The sequence below is a fragment of the Pan paniscus genome, chromosome 9, assembly GCF_029289425.2.
Source record: "Pan paniscus chromosome 9, NHGRI_mPanPan1-v2.0_pri, whole genome shotgun sequence".
Taxonomy (NCBI): Eukaryota; Metazoa; Chordata; class Mammalia; order Primates; family Hominidae; genus Pan; species Pan paniscus.
The window spans coordinates 49582439-49603840 of NC_073258.2; the positions used below are offsets into that span (position 1 = coordinate 49582439).

General features: G+C 53.4%; 1 long non-coding RNA gene across 1 annotated transcript; it reads right to left on the minus strand.

Moving 5' to 3' along the window:
• Positions 1-2963: 2963 nt before the first annotated feature.
• Positions 2964-20874, minus strand: LOC134731231 (uncharacterized). Its single transcript, XR_010113422.1, has 2 exons — positions 16107-20874; positions 2964-4440 (listed from the first exon to the last, which is right to left on the minus strand). It is a non-coding gene; the product is annotated as an uncharacterized LOC134731231 (long non-coding RNA).
• Positions 20875-21402: the final 528 nt, after the last annotated feature.

The following is a 21402-nucleotide window of genomic DNA, read 5'->3' on the forward strand; positions in this document are numbered from 1 at the left end:
GTCCATTCATCCAACTGTCCGTTTGTTTGTTCATTCATCTGTCAGTCAATTCATCCACCCACCCATCTGTTTATCTACTTGTCTATCTAACCATCTATATGTCCATTAATTAGCCCGTCCACCTGCTGTCAGTCCATCAGTCCACAATTCCATCTGTTTATCCATCTACGAATCTGCTCATCCATTCATCCACCTGTCCATCCATCCACCCATCCACTCATCCACCCATCTACCCATCCACTCATCTGTCCATCAACCCATCCATCATCCACCTACCCCTTCATTCATTCATCCATCCATCCACCAGTCCACTCATCCACCCATCTACCAATCCACCCACCTACCATTCCACCCATCTATTCATCCACCTATCCATCCATTCACCTATCAGCTTCGGTTTCCAGGAGCCCCATGAGAACAGGCAGTATCTGACTTTCTGTTTCTGCGTTGTTTCGCATATGATAATGGCCTCCAATTCCATCCATGTTGCTGCAAAGACATAATTTCATTCTTTTTTATGGCTGAATAGTATTTCATTATATATATATATATATATATATAAATACAATATAACATGTTATTTATTCACTCATCCGTTGATGGACACTTATGTTGATTCTGTATCTTTGCTATTATGAATAGTGCTGTGATAAACATACAAATGCAGTATCTTTTTGGTATCACTCATCCATCCAGCCATCCATTCATCCATCCATCCATTCATCCACCTATCCACCCATCTACCCATCTACCCATTTACTCATCCACCTGTCCACCAATCCAGCTATCTACCCATTCATCCATCCACTCATCCACCTATCCATCCATCCACTCATTCATCCAGCCATCCACCAATCCACTCATCCACTTATCTATCCATCCATCCATTCATCCATCCATCCATCCACTCATCCACACATCTACCGATTCACTAATCCACCCATCCACCAATCCACTCATCTACCCATCCATCTATCCATCCATCCACTCATTCATCTATCTGTCTATCCACTTATCTGTCCATCCATGCATCTTCCCAATGTTGAGTTCCAGGCTCTAAGCTGAGCGCTGGGAAAACAAAAAAGTATTATACAAGACCCCTGCCTTCAGAGAGTTCCTGATCTTTTCTGGGGGGTGGAGGGATGAGTAGAGGCATTTTTGTTTTGTTGTTGTTGTTGTTGTTTTTCTGGCCCAGTGATCTCTGGTGAGTCCCCTCTGCTGGGAAGGAATTTTGAACATTCAGTGTCCTCCCCTGTATAATCTAACCCCTTGCTTTAAATTCCCACTCCACTAAGACAGGCCTGCCTTCTTGCCAGTGGATTCCTAGGCCACAAGTGTTTTTTCATTAGCAGCAAACACCAGAATTTCACAGCTCTGGGCTCACCATTAGATCTACTTGACTTCCACCTTCACTGACTTTGTATCTGCACTTGAGACTCTCCAAAGGCTCCAGGCCACAGGTCCTCAGGGTTCCCTAGGAACCTGACCAAGGCCTCTCCCAAAAAGGAGGGGAGGGACAGGTTGGCTTGGCATCAGTTCCATCCTTGTTCCCACTTCCCCATCAAGAAGGCCAAGCCCCAGCTGACTGGGTGCAGTGGGGTGTAAGGTTATCCACTCCACAAGATCTAGGTCCTGCTTGATGTGTTCATTCATTCACTCGTGTGTGTTATTGTCTTGCTTTGGTTTGTTTATATGCTTATTTATTCATTCATTCATTTAATCACTTTTTTGTATAAATGTAAGGGGTACAAATGCAGTTTTGTTCCATGGATATATTGCATAATGGAGAAGTCTAGGCTTTCAGTTTATCCATCACCAGAATAGTGTACATTGTGCCCTTTAAGTAATTTCTCATCCCTCACCATGCCTCCCCACTCTCCCACCCTTGCAAGTCTCCAGTGTCTGTCATTCCACATTCTATGTCCATGTGTACACATTATTTAGCTCCTACTTATACATGAGAACAGGCAGTATTTGACTTTCTGTTTCTGCGTTGTTTTGCTTATGATAATGGCCTCCAATTCCATCCATGTTGCTGCAAAGACATAATTTCATTCTTTTTTATGGCTGAATAGTATTTCATTATATATATATATATATATATATATGTATATATATACAATATAACATTTTATTCACTCATCCGTTGATGGACACTTAGGTTGATTCTGTATCTTTGCTATTATGAATAGTGCTGTGATAAACATACAAATGCAGTATCTTTTTGGTATAGTGATTTCTTTTCCTTTGGTTAGATACTCAGTGAGATTGCTGGATCAAATGATAGTTCTTTTCCTTTCTTCTTTTCTTTCTTTTTCTTTTTCTTTTGAGACTGAGTTTCGCTCTTGTCGCCCAGGCTGGAGTGCAGTGGCACAATCTTGGCTCACTTTGCCTCCCGGGTTCAAATGATTCTCCTGCCTCAGCCTCCTGAGTAGCTGGGATTACAGGCACCCGCCACCACACCCAGCTAATTATTGTATTTTTAGTAGAGATGGGGTTTCATCATTGTTGGCCAGGCTAGTCTCGAACTCCTGATCTCATGTGATCCACCTGCCTCGGCCTCCCAAAGTGCTGGGATTACAGACGTGAGCCACCACGCTTGGCCAGTTCTTTTTCTTTTGAGACAGAATGTCACTTTATCACTGAGGCTGGAGTGCAATGGCGTGATCTTGGCCCACTGTAGCCTGGACCTCCTGGGCTCAAGCGATCCTCCCGCCTCAGCCTCTGGAGTAGCTGGTACTATGGATGTGTGCCATCTGTAGTCTCATCTAATTTTCTGTATTTTTTGTAGAGATAGGGTTTCACCATGTTGCCCAGGCTGATCTTGAACTCCTGGGCTCAAGCAATCCACCTGCCTCAGCCTTCCCAAATGTTGGGATTATAGGTGTGAGCCACTGCATCTGGCCAAAAGGTAGTTCTGTTTTTAGTTCTTTGAGAAATCTCCATACTCTTTTCCGTAGAGGTTGTCATTTAATCACTTACTTTTTATTGAGTGTCTTCCATGGTCTGGGCCTAGTAAGGGGGATAGACATGAATGAGGCATACTTGGAGCCTCCAGCAGCTTACAGGCCTGCAGAGGGTCATGTGAGCAGATAGTGGGGCAAGAGAGGAGGTGCCAGGTACACTTGGTCTCAAAGGTGCATTAGGGAACCATTGATTGGGTCAGGGTCCCAGATAGGATGGCTTAGGGAAGCGTGCAGGGGGAAAGCATGTCTGGCTGAGAATCAACTTAAGCAAAGGAAACGAAGAGGAAAACAGGAAGCCACCATCTTTGCAGCTGGAAGCAAAGCAGGACAGGAAGGCAAAGAGCCTTGAGTGCCAAGCCAAGGAGCCTGAGTCGTGTGCAGGGATGGCTGTGGAGTCTTTGCTGGTTGTAAGCAAGGAGTATGGGGGCTGTCCTCCGTGGGTGCAGCCAAGAAACCAGGTAGACTGTGTGTTCCTGAGGCCTAAGATTCAAGGGGCTCCAGGAGAAGGAAGATATCCCATTGCCTCAAGTATGGCCAAGCTCAAGGGGCCTGGGTGAGGAACTCCATAAAAGAGATCCAGGGTCAATAACCTCTGGAAATAGGCAGAATGTCCTCTGCCCTCTGGGCAATGCTAGAGTGTCCTCCCAACTCCTCTTTCCACTCCTCCCCCTCCCAAAGTACATCAGAAGCCTCATCCCCTTACATCCCCAGGGACCCGTGGTAATTCAAATTCTTGGGAATAGTAGGACCCAGATTCCAAGAACAGGAACGGTTTGGTAATCCATAACCTCACGGTTAGTAGTTCCTTAAAAAGGAAAAGAAAAAAATTTTTGAGTGCCTGGCACCATTCTGGGTGCTTCCACCCTATGATCTCACATCACCAAGACAGCCATCTGTTGAACTGAGGCCCAAGAGACCAGTGACTGGCCCAGGGTTGCACAGCATGTGCGGGTAGAGAGCTGGGGCATGAACCCTGGCTTCTGGGGCTCTAGGAAGGGCTGGGTCTTCTGGGGAGGGAAGGAAGCTAGAGGAAGAACGGAGAGAGACTGAGAAGCTGAGGCAGGGAGCAGGGAGGAAGGGGAGGGAGGAGAAGAGAGGAAGGGAAAGAGAAGCAAAATAGCAAGATCAAAGGAGGGAGCAGAGAGAAGGGAGAAACAGGACAAGAGGTGAGGAGGCAGCACGAACCTCAGGCGAAAAAGAGGAGAGCAGGGCGAAGGCAGATGGAGGAGGAGGAGGACAGAGGAGGGACAACGAGGAGGTTTTTGGGGAGACAGGGACAGTGGCTGGCTGGAGGTGATGGGACCCCAGAGGAACACATTCCCAGCTTCTCCCTCCTGCAGCGGAGCAAAAGAGGGGCAGAGAAGGTCCCTGACTTGCAGGAGGTCAGCAGGTGCATCGTGCTGGAATGTGGCTCCATTTCATTCTGGTCAGCAGGAAATTGGTTTGAAACCAAAAATCTTGGACGCTCTAGGGACTGAAAAACAAAAACAAAAACATCATTTTTAATTATTTTATTTTTTGAATAGATAACATGTGCACATGGTACAAAATTCAAAAGGTACAAAAAAGGTAAACAACTGCCCAGTTCCCCTTCCACAGACTAGCCCACTTGTTGCCTGATCTTGTGTTTTGGTCTAGAAATCATCTACACAGCGTGTAGCAGATATATTTTTAAAAATTTTACACAGAGGGGGCCGGGCGTGGTGGCTCACGCCTGTAATCCCAGCACTTTGGGAGGCCAAGGGGGGTGGATTACGAGTTCAGGAGATTGAGACCATCCTGGCTAACACGGTGAAACCCCATCTCTACTAAAAAAAATACAAAAAATTAGCCAGGCGTGGTGGCGGGCGCCTGTAGTCCCAGCTACTCGGGAGGCTAAGGCAGGAGAATGGTGTGAACCCGGGAGGCGGAGCTTGCAGTGAGCCGAGATCGTGCCACTGCACTCCAGCCTGGGCGTTAGAGCGAGACTCCGTCTCAAAAAAAAAAAAAAAAAAGGAAAGAAAAAAATGTTTACACAGAGGGGGGCACATTAAACATATTGTAGTTCCCTTGTTTTTTTTCCCCAATATACATGTCACACCCATGTAGAACTGTCTTGTGCTTCTGAGTTTTTTCCATTTTTAGTTTTTGTGGGTACATAGTAGGTGTGTTTATTTATGGGGTACATGAGATATTTTGATACAGGCATAAATTGTGTAATAATCACATCAGTAAATGGGGTATCCACCACCTCAAGCATTTTTCATTTCCTTGTGTTACCAACATTCCAATTATATTCTTTTAGTTATTTTTAAATACACTATAAATTAGTGTTGACTGTAGTGTCTTTTTAATGGCCGTATAGTATTCCACTATTTGGATTTACTAGGATATTTTTAAGTCATGAGAGACATCGTTCATTTAGAAGAGTAAATACAATATTTATGTGCAGTTTAAAGAATAATTATAAAGCAGCCGGGTGCAGTGGCTCACGCCTGTAATGCCAGCACTTTGGGAGGCCGAGGCAGGCGGATCACCAAGTCAGGAGATTGAGACCATCCTGGCTAACACGATGAAACCCCGTCTCTACTAAAAATACAAAAAAAAAAATTAGCCAGGCATGGTGGCACGGTCTGTAGTCCCAACTACTCGGGAGGCTGAGGCAGGAGAATGGTGTGAACCCGGGAGGCAGAGCTTGCAGTGAGCCGAGATCACGTCACTGCACTCCAGCCTGGGCGACAGAGCAAGACTCCGTCTCAAAAAAAAAAAAAAAAAGATAATTATAAAGCTGACATCTATGTAACCACCATCCAGGTAAAGAAATAAAAAAGTTGCCAGAAAGGCCGGGCGCGGGGGCTCACGCCTGTAATCCCAGCACTTTGGGAGGCTAAGGTGGGCAGATCACGAGGTCAGGCAATCGAGACCATCCTGGCTAACACGGTGAAACCCCATCTGTACTAAAAATACCAAAAAAAATTAGCCGGGCGTGGTGGCGGGTGCCTGTAGTCCCAGCTACTTGGGAGGCTGAGGCAGGAGAATGACGTGAACCTGGGAGGAAGAGGTTGCAGTGAGCCGAGATCGCGCCACTGCACTCCAGCCTGGGTGACAGGGCAAGACTCCATCTCAAAAACAAAACAAAACAAAACAACAAAAAAAAATTGCCAGAACCCCAGAAGAATCCCCAAATGTCCCCTACTTCCCTCTAGAAGTAACACTGTCCTAACTTTTTCAGTAATTTTCTACTTGCTTTTCTTTTCTTTTTTATTTATTTATTTTTTTTCCGACGGAGTCTCACCCTGTCGCCCAGGCTGGAGTGCGATGACATGATCTTGGCTCACTGCAACCTCTGCCTCCCAGATTGAAGTGATTCTCCTGCCTCACCCTCCCGTGTAGCTGGGATTACAGCCGTGTGCCACCACACCCGGCTAATTGTTTGTATCTTTAGTAGAGACAGGGTTTCACCATGTTGGCCAGGCTGGTCTCAAACTCCTGACCTCATTATTTGCCCGCCTCAGCCTCCCAAAGTTCTGGAATTACAGGCATGAGCCAACGCACAGGCCTCTTGCTTTTTCTCTTGCTTTCCCTTATAGTTCAGTTTTTATTTTAACAGGTTTTAATCTTTATATTAAAAAAATCATAGTGTAAATATCCTTTTGGGTCTTTCTTCTTTTCCCCATCATGTTATTCCGTCTCGCTATGGTCCATTTTCATTGCTGGATAGTATTCCAGTGTTATTTATTTACTTATCTTTTTGAGATGGAGTCTCGCTTTGTCACCCAGGCTGGAGTGCAGTGGCATGATCTCGGCTCACTGCAACCTCCGCCTCCTGGGTTCAAGCAATTATCCTGCCTCAGCCTCTCCAGTAGCTGGGATTACAGACATGGGCAACCACTCCCAGCTAATTTTTGTATTTTTGGTAGAGACAGGGTTTCACCATGTTGGCCAGGCTGGTCTCAAACTCCTGATCTCCAGTGATCCCCCTGCCTTGGCCTCCCAAAGTGCTGGGAATACAGGCGTGAGCCACCGCACCCAGCATTCCATTGTTATTTAACCAGTCTCTCATCAGTATATATGTATTTTTGAGACAGGGTCTCATTCTGCACACACAGCTGGAGTGTAGTGGTTCTATCATGGCTCACTGCAGCCTCGACCTCCTGGGCTCGGGCGATCCTCCCACCTCAGCCCCCCAAGTAGCTTTAACCACTTATTGATGGACATTTGTTTCGAGTCTTTTGCTATTACAAATAATACAGCAATCAATAACATATGCTAAATTACATATATGCAGGAGGGAGGATGTCTAGGAGAGATTCCCAAAAGTTGAATTACCAGGTCAAAGGACAGTGCATTTTTCATTTTTTAATTTTTATGTATGTATTTATGTATTTTATTTTATTGAGATGGAGTCTTGCCCTGTCACCCAGGCTGGAGTGCAGTGGAGCAATCTTGGCTTACTGCAGCCTCCACCTTCTGGGTTCAAGCAATTCTCCTGCCTTAGCCTCCTGAGTAGCTGGGATTACGGGTGCACGCCACCATGCCCAGCTAATGTTTTTTGTATTTTTAGTAGAGACAGGAGTTTTGCCATGTTGCCGAGGCTGGGTCTCAAACCCCTGGGCTCAAGCGATCCACCCACCTTGGCCTCCCAAAGTGCTGGGATTACAGGCATGAGCCACCACGCCTGGCCTGTATTTATTTTTTAGAGATAGAGTCTCCCTCTGCTGCCCAGGGTGGTCTCGAACTCCTGCCCTCCAGCCATCCTCCTGCCTTGGCCTCCCAAAGTGCTGAGATTACACGTGTGAGCCACTATGCCCTCTGTGCATTGTTAATTTTGAGACAGATGATGGATAGACAGACAAGGCAGGTGCAGTGGCTCACGCCTGTAATCCCAACACTTTGAGAGGCCAAAGTGGGAGAATCACTTGAACCCAGGAGTTTGAGACCAGCCTGGGCAACATAGGGAGACCCCATCTCTAAAAAAATTTTCAAAATTAGCTTGGTGTGGTGGTGGTGGTGGTGGTGTGTGCCTGTGGTGCCAGCTACTCAGGAGGCTGAAATGGGAGGATTGGTTGAGCCCTGGAGGATGAGGGTGCAGTGAACCATGATCACGCCACTGCACTGCAGCCTGGGTGACAGAACAAGACCCTGTCTTTAAAAAAAAAAAGACTGGAAACAGATATTATCACATTGCCCTTAACAAAAGTTGTATCAGCCAGGCATGATAGCTCACGCCTGTAATCCCAGCACTCCCAGAGGCGAGTGGATCTCCTGAGGTCAGGAGTTTGAGACCAGCCTGGCCAACATGGTGAAACCCCGTCTCCACTAAAAATACAAAATTTAGCTGGGTGTGGTGGTGCACACCTGTAGTCCCAGCTACTCAGGAGGCTGAGGCAGGAGAATCACTTGAACCTGGGAGGCAGAGGTTGCAGTGAGCCAAGATGGCACCACTACACTCCAACCTCGGTGACAAGAGTGAAACTCCGTCTCAAAAATAAATAAATAAATAATAATAAAAATAAAAGTTATACCTATTCACTATCCTACCAGTCCTGCTAGACAGTGCAGCTTCCCAGCCTACTAGACAAGTGGGAGACCCTGCAGGGGCTGGGCCTTGCAGAGTGACAGGGAGGCTGGGCAGGCCTAGGGTAGTGTGGCCCTTTGCCCCTGCTGGCTGGGTTGATGATAGGGGCAGGCCGGGTGCTAATGCAATCACAAAGCAGGCGGGCAACAGGAAACTTGAGGGGGTGTCCTCAAAGCTGAGTCCACAGAGGGGAGCACGACCCCTGACCTCATAGATCTCTCAGCCTTGGCCCAAACGAGCTAGAAAATGAGGAAATGTCCCCCCACCCACTTTCCTAGCAACCTGTCCCCATAGGGTGTGACAGGGCATGTGAGAACACACAGGCCTCAGACCAAGAGCTGGGAAAGTTGACCAAAAAGAGCTGAGCCTGTGGACAGAAATGGCAGTCTTGCAACTTCCTCTCATGGTTGAGACACTGGGAGAGGCTCCCTGGGCCCCAGCCAGGGTCACCTGGGCCCCTCCGAGCTCCCCAAGTTTTGTTGACAGCACTGGGCTGGCTCTTCGGTGCATTAAGGCCTTCAACAATGATTGACTCGGGGCCTCTGCATGCCAGGCAGCCCAAACAGGCAGGGCCCTTCATCCCCGCCCTCATGGGCCTGCTCTTCAGCAGGGCAAGACCCACGATGAACTCATGATAGCGAGTGTTCCATTGCATGTTGGAAGGTGACACTCGCCATAGGAACAAGGGCATGCAGCTGGATAAGGGGCTTGCGGTAGGGGATGGAGTGGGTGGGGACAGTTTGCAGCATTCATGAGAGCAGGCAGGGCAGGCTTCACCAAGAGAGGTGCATCCAGCAAACCCTGGAAGCAAGTGAGGGAGCGAGCCAAGCAGATGTCTGGGAGAAGAATTCCGGGCAGAGGGACTAGTCAGTGCCAATGCCCCAGGCAGGAGCGTGAGCCAGAGATGGCAAGGAGGCCTATGGGGGCACAGCCAGTGGCAGAAGCTCAGACAGGGCCAGTCAGGTCAGGCCATGGTATGGAATTTGGCTTTGACTCCAGGAAACATGGAGTGTGTTGCAGGGTGTGTCCTCTCTTATTCAAACCTGAAGCTGGTGCCGTGGTACACATGAGGAGACTGAGGCTCACAAGTGGCCGTGACTTGGCACAGCGTGGCTTGGTCAATCCAGGGTGTAGGTGAGGCTTTCGCCCAGATCCACCTGAGACCTAGACCCCAGCTCTGCACCATGGCAGTGCTCCAGTGCTTGTGGGTGGTGACAGGCAAGCACTGGAGGGTGCCCCTGCTGGGCACTAACTCACCCCTCCCTCATGTAACCGTACGAGGCAGGCCTTGTCAGTGCCATTTTGCAGATGACGGAAGTGCAGTTCCCGGAGGTAAGGGGCACGGCCAAGGGCACACAGCCGGGAGCAGGGCAGGAGGTGATTGTGGTTCTCAGGGCCCCTCAGGCCTGTGCCTCCGTGGCTGTCCCTATCTCGAGGTTCTCTCATGGATATTTCCCCACCTAAAAGTCTTCCTGAGCTCTCGCCTGTCCTCAAGCTGAAGCCCAAACCTCCGAGGCCTGTGCGGGAACCTCCAACGCCCGGAGTGCGGCCAGCCTTTCTGCCCGTCCCCAGCCCAAGTGGCCAGCCCCACCTCCACCTCCAGCCAGAGGACACCGCTCAGCATTCCTGGAACCTTTCTCAGTCTCCCCAGCTTTTGCACACAAGCCCACCCACTTCCACACCCTCAGATCTCTCTCTTTCAAGGGCTTGCCTCCTCCAGGCTGCCACCCAAGACCGCCTTCCCTCTAGTTTCCCCCCACCGCTCCCCAGCTCTGCCTCAGTCTCTCGTCCCACTCTGCCCCAGCCCCAGTGGCCAGGGGCAGCTAGACCTCCTCTGAATCCCAAATCCTGGCCAGCTTCCCACACCCTTGTCCCTGCTGACCAGCTCTACAGATGGGGCGCTCACCTCCCGGCCACATCACTCAGGCTTCGGCACCTCAAACCCACCGCCACCCACAGCGACTTCCTTCTGCTCACCACGGGCAGCACCACACCCCCCTGCTCGCTCACTGAGGACAGGAGCTGCCTCCCCACCCCAGACCCTTCCCCTGTGGAGCCCCCTCCACCATGCCCTGGTCTCTAGGTTCCCCTGAGTCTTTCCCTACGGATTGGCTGTGTGGCCTTTGGGTGAGTTCCTTCCCCTCTGCAGAGCTCAGATGCTCCAATTTTACAGAGCGGTCAACAGTACCCACTTCCCAGCATTGTCCTGAGGACTGAAAGAGATGGTCTGTGAAAGCCTTTGCTTGGTATACAGTAGCAGTTCAATAAATGCACATTTCCTCCATTGACCTCCACAAATGCAGAGGTTAGGAGTATGGCTTCGGAGACCCTGATTAGAATCCTATCCTCGCTCCTCATCCACTATGTGGCTGACGGGAGAGTCACTCACTTCTCAGAGCCTCAGTGTCCTCATCTGCAAAATGGGAACATTAATAGAATATACCTCACGGGGTTGCATGAACTAGGTGAGGTAGCATGTGGCTATCTGTGTGTGACAGGCCCTGCATCCCACCATAGGGAGCAAGTTCAGCCCTGTCCTCAGCCCTCCAAGCTCCCACCCTGGGCCTCTCCACCGCAGACTCGGAGAAACAGAAATGCAGAGAGAAGCTCTGGAAGCTGGCAGAGGAGGCCCTGAGGCAGCGGCATCTTAGCCTCTGCCCCTGGATGATTCCCCACCTGCCTGGGGCCCCCGGGCTGCATTTTGCGCTCACTCTCCCTGTCTGAGAAACCAGCTCTTGGGAGGAAAAGCCAGCCTGGGAAAAAGGGCCTAGCTCTGGAATAGGGACCCTGTGATAAGATGAGCAGGGCCCTTTGAAAAGACAAGGAAACTAATAATGACAGCTCCCACCATGGGCCCAGCACATGAGATCTTTACAATAGGGTTATCCATTTTACAGATGAGAAATGGGGCTCAGAGTGGACGCTTACACCTGCTCCAGGAAGAAGGGCCAAAATCAGGATTTGCACCCAGGCTTGAATTCCTCTCAAGCCTGTGCTCTTAGCCCAAGGCTGCCTGAGTGTGTGCCTTGAGCCCTTGGGACAAACAAGGGAGAGTGGGCCCTGAGGGGCCAGTGAATGAGGAGCTGAATTCAGCTTTGAGGCTCTGGGGCCCAAGAACAGTGCAGGGATGCCCAGGGGTCCCGGCTAGGGGTTGGGGGGCAGCCCAGGGTGAAGGAGCAGGAGGCCTGGGCCTGGAAGGAGTTAACTGCGTGAGGGGCCCGAGTGAATCAGAGGCTCCGCAAGCTATGATGGAAATTCCCTGTGCATGGCGTGTGGTCACCCAGAAAAGGGAAACGGTGCTTTTCGGAGCAGGGGACGGCGGGGGCTGGAGCTAGGGAGCAGACACCAGCCTGGGTGGGGCTGGTGAGGGTATTGTGACAAAGGAGGCCTGGTGTCCAGGTCTGCTCAGGCCTTGGGCGGGAAGAAGGAGATGAGGAGCCACCAGGCCAGGCCAGGCCTGATTGTGCTATGGTGTGTCCATGGGCCCTGATGGATGAGTAGGAGTTCACCAGGCCCAGACCAAAGAAAGGCACTCCAGACCAGAGGAAATGCTAGAGCCAAGGCACAGGGCTGTGACTCAGCATGGAGCCTATCCACTCTGCTTTTGCTGGCAAACTCGTTTCTGTCCTTCAAGGCCCATCCAAGTAACACCTCTCCCCACCCCAGGCAACACTCATAGCTCCTCTGAGTCCCACTGCCTTGGTTTCCCTCTTGGAGCTCATAGGATTTTGTAAGTTATCTGCCTGCCCCATAGGACTATGGGTTCCACAAGGGCAGGGGCTGTGTCCCAGCTGTATAAACAGCTTGTGCCCAGCACAGGGCCAGCACCAAGTAGGCGCTCTGTATTTGTGGAATGACAATTTCGCAGAAGAGGAATGTGGGGCCCAGAGAGGTCGGGGGTGCTCAGTCAGCCAGCTGGTGCGGCAGAGCGGGGCTCAGGCCGGGCTCCTCCTCAGTTGGGACTGGTCAGGAGGGAAGGAACATGGCAGGAAGATCCCTCCCCTGGGGCAGGGCAGGGGGAGACCGCAGGGGCCACTGGGCGCTGATGGCCAGCCAGGGAAGGTAACAGGTGGTGCTATGGTCCACGCCCTGCTTCCCCCTTGAGCTTCAGGCCAGCCCTGCTCCTGCCCTGGTCACAGCGCTAGAAAACGTCCGCCCTCCCAGGAGGGAGATGAAGGTACAAGATGAAGCAAGGAGCAGTCAGAGGAAGAGAGAAGGACACTGGGTTCTAGATTTCCCCAGTGAAATCTAGAATCTCCAGACACTTTGTAGCTGCCTGACCTTGGACAGGGTCTCACTCTGTTGCCCAGGCTGGAGTGCAGTGGTATGATCATAGCTCACTGCAGCCTCGAACTCCCAGGCTCAAGCAATCCTCCCACCTCAGCTTCCCCAGTAGCCGGCACTATAGGCATGTGCCACCATGCTGGACTTTTTTTTTTTTTTTTTTGGTAGAGTCGGGGTCTCGCTCTGTGGCCCAGGCTGACCTCCAACTCCTGGGCTCAAGTGATCTTCCTGCCTTGACCTCTCAAAATGCTGGGATTACAAGCATGAGCTACTGTGTCCTGCCCTCAGTTTCTACTTTATGATGGAGAAAATGGAATAGGCTTGTTCTGAGGACAGAATAAACTAATGGATGTAACTGTAAACCTTTGTACCGACGTGAGGGAGACTGCCTGTTAGCTGCAGTGACTATTGTGTAGTCTGGTCTCTCCCTGGGGGCTGTGGCAGTACCATCCCACCAGCCAGCTCCTAAGCAGTGTTAGGCTCGGGCCCAGCGTCCATCTGTCCCAGCTCAAGTCTGTGCCTGGTGAAGGCCTATGACCTGCGCCAGCCTGACAAGGGGGTCAAAACCCAACTTGGATGGCTGAGAATGATGGCCGGGGCTTCCTGTCCAGAAACGAGCCCCCTGACGGCCTCAGCTGCTCCAGCTCCACCACAGCACCCCAGATTTCTCGGCCCTCTCGTGTCTGCTTGAAGGTCAAGGGCATCCTGAGAAGCTGCCCTCAGGCGGGGACCGGTGGCATGGAGGCGACCATCAGGGTTGGAGTGTTTCCAAGCATGAAGGGGAACTGAGAACTGTGGGAATGGGCCTTGTGTAGTGCAGGGTGGGCCGGGCCTGGTGGGAGGGGGCCTGCTCCCGGGAGCTCAGACTGATGGGGTCCTGGGGTGAAGAGGAGAGGGGGAGCCCCAGGCAGAGGTGGGGTTGGGGGACACCACGGGGTGCTTGCAGGTCAATCCAGAGTGGGCTGGCCAGGCAGTGGGAGGTGGGGGAGCTGTGCGGGGAAGGAAAGAGGAAGCCAAGGGGAGAGGGGGATGGGCTGCTGGGGATGGAGTGGGGGTGGGGGCTGGGGGCCTGGAGCCACTTTGGCCGCAGCCACTTCGCTTCTCCTGGTTTCGATTTGTAAATAGCTGTCGGCTCCGTAGGGCAGGATGGGCCTGTCCCTTCTGTGGCCTGTGTCCAGGGAAGCCCAGGTCTAAGGAGCTACAGATGCTCAAGCCCTGGATTGGGGGACCCCAGGATGCCTGCAACCCAGCCAGCCTTTGCCTGGGTCGGTGGGTTCTGGGGGCCCAGTTCTGGGCAGTTGCAACCTGTGGTCACTGAGGTAATGCAGCTGGGCTGGGGGAGCTTCAGAACATGATGACTCGGCCACCCTGGGCTTATTTATAACTGGGCCTCCGTGGCCAGAGCAGCTGCTGAGCCGCCAACTCAGCACTCAGGCTGGCCTGAAACACCAAGGCAGGGAACAGGACAGTGAGGGCCAGGCTGCCCTGACGGCCCCTCAGGCTGAGTCAAGGGGTCTTGGGTTCTCCAAGGCCTCTTTGGCTGGGACTGTGATGTGATGGGCGGGACTTGGGTTTTAGGGGAGCTTCTTGTGGAGCCGGCGTCTTGAACCTCCTGGACCAAAGGGATGGTTGAGCCTAGCCGGTGGACTGGCCACTACCAGGGGGCACAGGGCTCGGCCTTCTCGCAAAGAGCCTCTTCCTCCGAGGTCAGATGCTGTCAGCAAACTTGACCAGAAGCAAAGTCATCTCCCCTCCCCTTCTTGCAATATCAGCTTAAAAACAAAACACAACAGATTCGGGGAAAGGGCAGTTCGGACACCGAAGGCCTGACCCCAGGCAGGCTGGCAGGTGGGAGAGGCGTGGGTCTTTCCTGAGGTGCCCACGTCACCCCACACCAGCATCCACCTCCTCGGCAGCTGGGAAGGGCTGGTCCTGCCCCACCCTGCAAATGACCGCGTCTTCTTTCTGAGGAAGTGTGCGAGGGGGTGTCAGGCCCTTTCCCAAGGTTTGCAGGAATAAAGCCTCCTAAAAGCCTAGTCCTCCCAGATCAGCGTGGCCTCCGCCGCCCCAGATTCCATCAGCACCCTGTCTGCAAAACATGGGCCTGCTCCTCCCACCTCCAAGCCTTGCTCCAGTGTGGAACCCCCACCGGCCTCGCCTGTTCCCCTCTCTGCCAAGGTCTACACCAGGTTCCACCTCCAAGGCCCCAGCCTCAGTGCTGTCCCCAAAGCTTTGGCTCTTGGGAATGCAAAGCCCAACGAATGTGAGAACCGGGATGGGAATGGGCGAGGGGTTTTAGACCCTGGATGCCGAGGTACTGCAGGAAAGAGGAAGGCGGGCCTGGAGCGGGAGAGATGGCGGTGGCGCCTGGCGAGCGCAGAGTTGAGACCAGAGCCACGTGCCCTGACTCCCCGCCTAGCGCTCTCACCCCTGGACCTCTGACCTCCGACCTCCGAGACCACCTGCCTGGCCCCTTCCTCTTGGCGGAAGCTGTTAGGGAAGGGAGGGATGGTGGCCTGCTGTGGGGGAAAACTCGGGCCACCACTGCTTGGGTCTGGGGTCTGGGGCCTGGGGCTGCTGGGCCCACGTAGGCCCCTCTGGGCAGCGTCACGGCGCCCAGCCTGGAGCCGCCCGGGCTGCAGCTGCCCCTGTTTCCACATCGGCAGCAGCAAGGCCGGCGCCTGAGAAAACAGGAAGCGCCCAGTCACCACAGGAAGCATGTGTGCGCCGCCTCCCCACCCCCGGCCCATTGCAAAACGCCAACAGCCCATTACCACAGGCACCGCACAGCGGCCCAGAGAAACGCTCCGGCCACCAGGCCTGCCGACGAGGAGCCGGACACAGCCTCCGGCCCTCGCCAACCTGGGCCAGGCCTCAGGGGGATGTCCAGCCGCGGCCTGGAGGAGCCCAGAGTCCCCCAGGCCTCAGGCCTCAGCCTTCTTCTGGGCTCTCAGCTCAATCCCCAGGCCAGCCAGGGCCAGGCCTACTTTGGCCACCCTTAAACCAGAATGTGGGGTGAGGGGTCACAGAAAAGCCATTTCTCTGACCTAGTGTTTGGCGTCCGGGAACTCTGTGCCCAACCTTCAGACCCTGGCAGTCCTCACTGAGGCCATTGGCCCAGAGCCCGCCATCCCCCGAGACCCCCGGGAGCCGCCTGTTGCCACGTCCACACCTGCCACACCCTCTGCCGGGCCCCAGCCCCTCCCAACCGGGACCGTGCTGGTCCCTGGGGGTCCTGCCCCACCTTGCCTTGGGGAGGCATGGGCCCTCCTCCTCCCACCCTGCCGGCCGTCACTCACCTCTTGCTTCTGGTCCCCCAGGCCTAGCCCTTGGAAGGAGACAGGAGTCTAGGGAGGCTGAAGCCCACTCCCGGGGAGGCCCGTGCTCCTCCAGCCCCAGGGACAGCAAGGAAAAGAGAAGAGAGCAGAGCATTTCATGGCTATAATAAATCAAAGGGGGAAGTCGAAGCAAGAGAAATAACAAACTTCCCTTGCCTGGGCACGGGGACCTGCCAGGCAGCAGCCCCCGGGTGCCCCGCGGCCTTCCCTCCTTCCTCCTGCCTCCCTGGCCAGTACCCAGATCTCTCTTCAGGCCTAGGTACCCCCATCTACCCAGAGACACCCGCCCCGGACACCCAACAGCCCTCCTCGCTGCACTCCCCGGGCTGGCACCTCTCCACTTGGCCTCAGTTTCCTCTTAATTGGCACAGAAAGCCCTGGGTCGCGTGGTCAGGCTGCCCAGCAGACAGGGATGAAGACAGAAGACAGGCAGTGCCCCCTCTGAACCAAGGTCCCTCAGTGGACAAAGGGAGGGGTGAGGTGTCCTGAGAACTCCTAGCGGGACACTTGGAGCTGGATGGACAAACATCTGGGAGCCAAGACGAGAGGGAGAGGCAGCAGAGTTCAGAGCAGAGATGGGGCCAGCCCCAGGCCGTGACAGCTGGCAGGCCCTCAACCATCAACCTCAGCCATCCCTGAACTTCTCCCCAGCCAGACCAGGTGGCCCAGGGCCTGGGGCTTGAAGGGCCTGGAGGTCACCGTGGGGCATGAGATGTCCACAGCCTCAGGACATAACCCGGGTGTATCTTCTCGGAACATCCACTCAGGTAGAAGACTGAGAGGGGAAGATGTTTTAGGAAAGGGGAGGGAAATCCCCACACATTAAAGAGAAGGATGCAAACTTGTATGATTTTTTTAAGATAAAATAAGGAATTTCAGGCTGGGCCCAGTGGCTCACACCTGTAATCCCAGCACATTGGGAGGCTGAGACAGGTGGATCGCCTGAGGTCAGGAGTTCGAGACCAGCCTGGCCAACATTGTGAAACCCCCATCTCTGCTAAAAATACAAAAATTAGCCAGGTGCAGTGCCGCGTGCCTATAATCCCAGCTACTCAGCTACTTGGGAGGTTGAGGCAGAAGAATCGTTGAACCCAGGAGGCGGAGGTTGCAGTGAGCCAAGATTGTGCCACTGCACACTCCAGCCTGGGAGACAGAGTGAGATTCTGTCTCAAAAAAAAAAAAAAAAAGGCTGGGCTTGGTAGCTCACGCCTGTAATCCCAGCACTTTGGGAGGCCGAGGCAGGTGGATCACCCGAGGTCAGGAGTTCGAGACCAGCCTGGCCAACATAGTGGAACCCCATCTCTACTAAAAATACAAAAATTAGCCAGGTGTGGTGGCACGCGCCTGTAGTCTCAGCTACTTGAGAGGCTGAGGCGGGAGAATAGCTTGAACCCGGGAGGCGGAGGTTGCAGTGAGCCGAGACCATGCCATTGCCCTCCAGCCTGGGTGACAGAGTGAGACTGTCTCAAAATAAATAAATAAATAAAATAAAATAAGTAAATAAACAAATGGAGAAATGCCTAGCTCAGAAGTTTGCAATGAGGGACAAATGAGGCTGTGGAGTGGGGCCTTGGGGTAATCGTTTGGCCGGCAACACACTGCGGCCACCCACCTGTCGCCCCCCTCTCACCTGCCTGAGTTGGGGTGAACACTCCAGCTCGCCACTCTTCTCTGAGAACCCCCAGGGCCCCTCCCTGGCCTCCCTCTGGCCCTTCCTGACCTGGAGGAGTCCTGAAGCAGAGGTTCCCAGTCCCACCCTCAAGGTGCTCCCTCTCTGGGACAGAAACCTTAGAGGCCCCAACTCCCACCTTGGCAGGACTCCCCAGTTCTGCTCACACTCTGTGCCCCTCACATGACATCCCTACTGCTGCCCTGAGACTGTCTTAATAACTAGAGGTATTCACCAGGCACTCTACATACACAGCATCTTGTAATCCTTGACGATGCAGGTATTCTCATCCCCATTTCACAGATAAGGAAACTGAGGCTCGGGGAGGACTGACAGGTGCAAGCTCAGCTGGCTAGAAAGGGGCAGCACTGGCCGGGCACAATGGCTCACACCTGTAATCTCAGCACATTGGGAAGCCAAGGCAAGTGGATCACCTGAGGTCAGGAATTCGAGACCAGTCTGGCCAACATGGTGAAACCCCATCTCTACTAAAAATACAAAAATTAGCTGGGCATGGTGGCGGGCAGCTGTAATCCCAGCTACTCAGGAGGCTGAGGCACAAGAATAGCTTGAACCCAGGAGGCGGAGGTTGCAGTGAGCCGATATCATGCCATTGCACTCCAGCCTAGGTAACAAGGTGACAAAGCAAGACTCCGTCTCAAAAAAAAAAAAAAAAAGTAAAAGAAAGGGGCAATGCTGAGATGAGAACTCAGTTTTCCTGTGTGCCCATCCAGTGGAAGTCCCATGCAAACCCTGAGGCAAAGCAGCATCTCTTTGGAAAAAGACTTCAAGCCTTTTAGAGTCTCACTGCTGCCTCCAGGCCCACGGCCACCACCTCTTCCCAGCTCCCCTACCCTGTCCCTATTCTCAGTTGTCCTGCTTCTCCTGGTCCAGGCTGGAGGATATCAGAGTTGAAAAAATTCCAGCCTCAGGTGCCCATGGGACCAGAGAGATGATAAAATCCAGAAAGGGGATGAGCCAGGCTCCCCTTGGCTCTCAGCCCTGGGCATGAACACATAACAGTGGGACTTAACTCCCTGGGAGACAGGCCCAAAGAGGCAGCATTCCTGGTGGTGAGACCTGAGTGCATCTGCACCAGACATTTCCGCATTTAAATCTCAGCTCTGCAATGGAGAGACCACCCCCTGGGTAAGTGACAACATAAAAATGGGAGAAGATGCCTCTCCTGGCCTGGAGATCTCACAGGAGGGAAATGTGTTTCTAACAGCCATGGGCCCAGCCCTCCTTCAGGCACCGGCTCTGTCCAGTAGGTACAATTATTACTCCCATTTTACATACGAGGAAACCCAGGGAAAAGAGATGTCCCAAGGTCACACAGCCTTGCAGGGGCTTGAACCCCAATCCTGTCTAACTCCAAGTCCCATGCACTTACATATACCTGAGAGCCCCTCCTTCCTTTTCTCCTAGGAGTTCTTCTATACCTTCCTAGCTTGCAGGGTTGGGGCCCTGGGTGGCAAGTTGAACCATGACTGGATGGGACTGGAGGGCTTGGCCCTGCCTGGCTGAGGCTGCAGTCCACAAATACCTGACTGCCCTTGCTCTTGGTTGGGCTGAGGGACTGCTGCCTGGGCATGCAAGGGGTTGGGGACCAGCTGCAGCGGCACCTCCCTGACATATTGCCTTGGGCCACCATGCCCTCTAACCTTGTTGGTGTCTGACTTTCTTGGGAGAGGGGTATAACCCCTTCCAGGGGGCCTGCAGGGTGGGGCTGGGACACTAAGAAAGCTGCATTTGAGCTTCCTCACTGGCTCAGCTCCTTCTGAGGCCCTGGAAGGGGTCTCAGCAATTTTGTTTTTGTTTTTTATTTTTTTTGTTTTTTTTGTTTTTTTTTGATGAAGTCTCACTCTGTTGCCCAGGCTGGAATGCAGTGACACAATCTCGGCTCACTGCAACCTCTGCCTCCCGGGTTCAAGTAATTTTGCTGCCTCAGCCTCCCGAGTAGCTGGGACTACAGGAGAGCGCCACCACGCCTGGCTAATTTTTTAATTTAATTTAATTTAATTTTTTGTATTTTTAGTAGAGACAGGATTTCACCACGTTGGCCAGGCTGGTCTCGAACTCCTGACCTCAGGTGATCCACCCACCTTGGCCTCCCAAAGTGTTGAGATTACAGGTGTGAGCCACCGCAAACGGCTGTTTTGTTTTGTTTTGTTTTTGTTTTTTGTTTTGAGACAGAGTTTAGCTCTGTCACCCAGACTGGAGTGCAGTGGTGCGATCATCTCAGCTCACTGCAACCTCTGCCTCCCGGGTTCAACGATTCTCCTGCCTCAGTCTCCTGAGTAGCTGGGATTACAGGCGCCCACCATCACGTCCAGCTAATTTGTGTATTTTAGTAGAGACAGGGTTTCACCATGTTGGCCAGGCTGGTCTGGAACTCCTGACGTCAAGTGATCCGCCCACCTTGGCTTCCCAAGGTGCTGGGATTACAGGTGTGAGCCACTGCGCCCAGCCTCTCAGCAATTTTGTATTTGTGACTTTGTAATCTTTTCCTTAAAGAGTGCCCCCCCAAATGGTTTTAAGCTTCAGGCTCCTGGGAACCTAGATCTGTCCCCAGGGTGGGGCGGTGGGAAGCGTTCCAGCCCCCTCCCACTTGCTTTTTGCATGCTGGCTCTGGGGCTTTGGGTGAAACTCCCCACTTTGCCATCTATACAATGGGGATGAATGAGGCGATGCGATGCTTAGAGGACCCTCTGTTCAAAACTCGCCCAACCCACAGAGACCTTCACAAGCCTGCACTTGGTCCATCACCAACAGCCCTGTGGGGAAAACCGAGCTCCTACCCCCATTTTCCAGCTGAGATAACTGAGGCGTGAAGCCCCGCTGCCGCTCGTCGCTGAGGCTGTGAGCAGGCTGGAGCCTCATCCCCTACTGCTCCCTGGGGTCTCCTCCCGGGATGCCAAGCCTGGGTAGCAGGAGGGGGTCTCCAGGGTGCGGGGGCGCTCTGGGGAGGCCGCGGGCGGAGGCGGTGTCCCGCACTGTCTCACCGCAGGGCCGACCTCGGCCCTTATCTGCTCCGGCAGCTTCCGCCCCCCCACTCCAGCCCCCGCCGCAGGCCCGGCCCCCGGCCCCGCCCCCCTAGGGCCCCTCCCCCGCGCCGCCCGCCCCCAGGGGAGCGCCCGAGCTGCCCGGCTGCGGCCCAGTCGAGCGGAGAGGGGGCCCAGCCCCCCAGGTGGGCAGCCGGAAGTGATAAATAACCGAGGTGGGGGGGCGGACACCATTGCAGTGAGGCCCGAGTTGTCCTGGGATACTCGCCCACAACCCAATAGGAGCTCCCCAAACTAAGTTGTCTTCGCCAAAAATGGGAGGGGGTCTGAGAAGGAAGAGGAAAGGGGTTCCTTAAGGCCCCAGGGACAAGAGGAACAGTGGGGTCAGTTTAAACAGGGCTCTGAGAGGCACACGACCTCCCCCCACACTAACAATGCCAAGTGGCCTCCCTGGGACAGGTGTGGGGGGGAAGAGAGAAGCGGAGACACCTCAGAGAAAGTGAAAAGGAAGCCACAACTGGAGATGCCTGCGGAGTGCAGCGGGGCATAGCCTCAAAAATACATAAGGAACTCTTGCAAATCA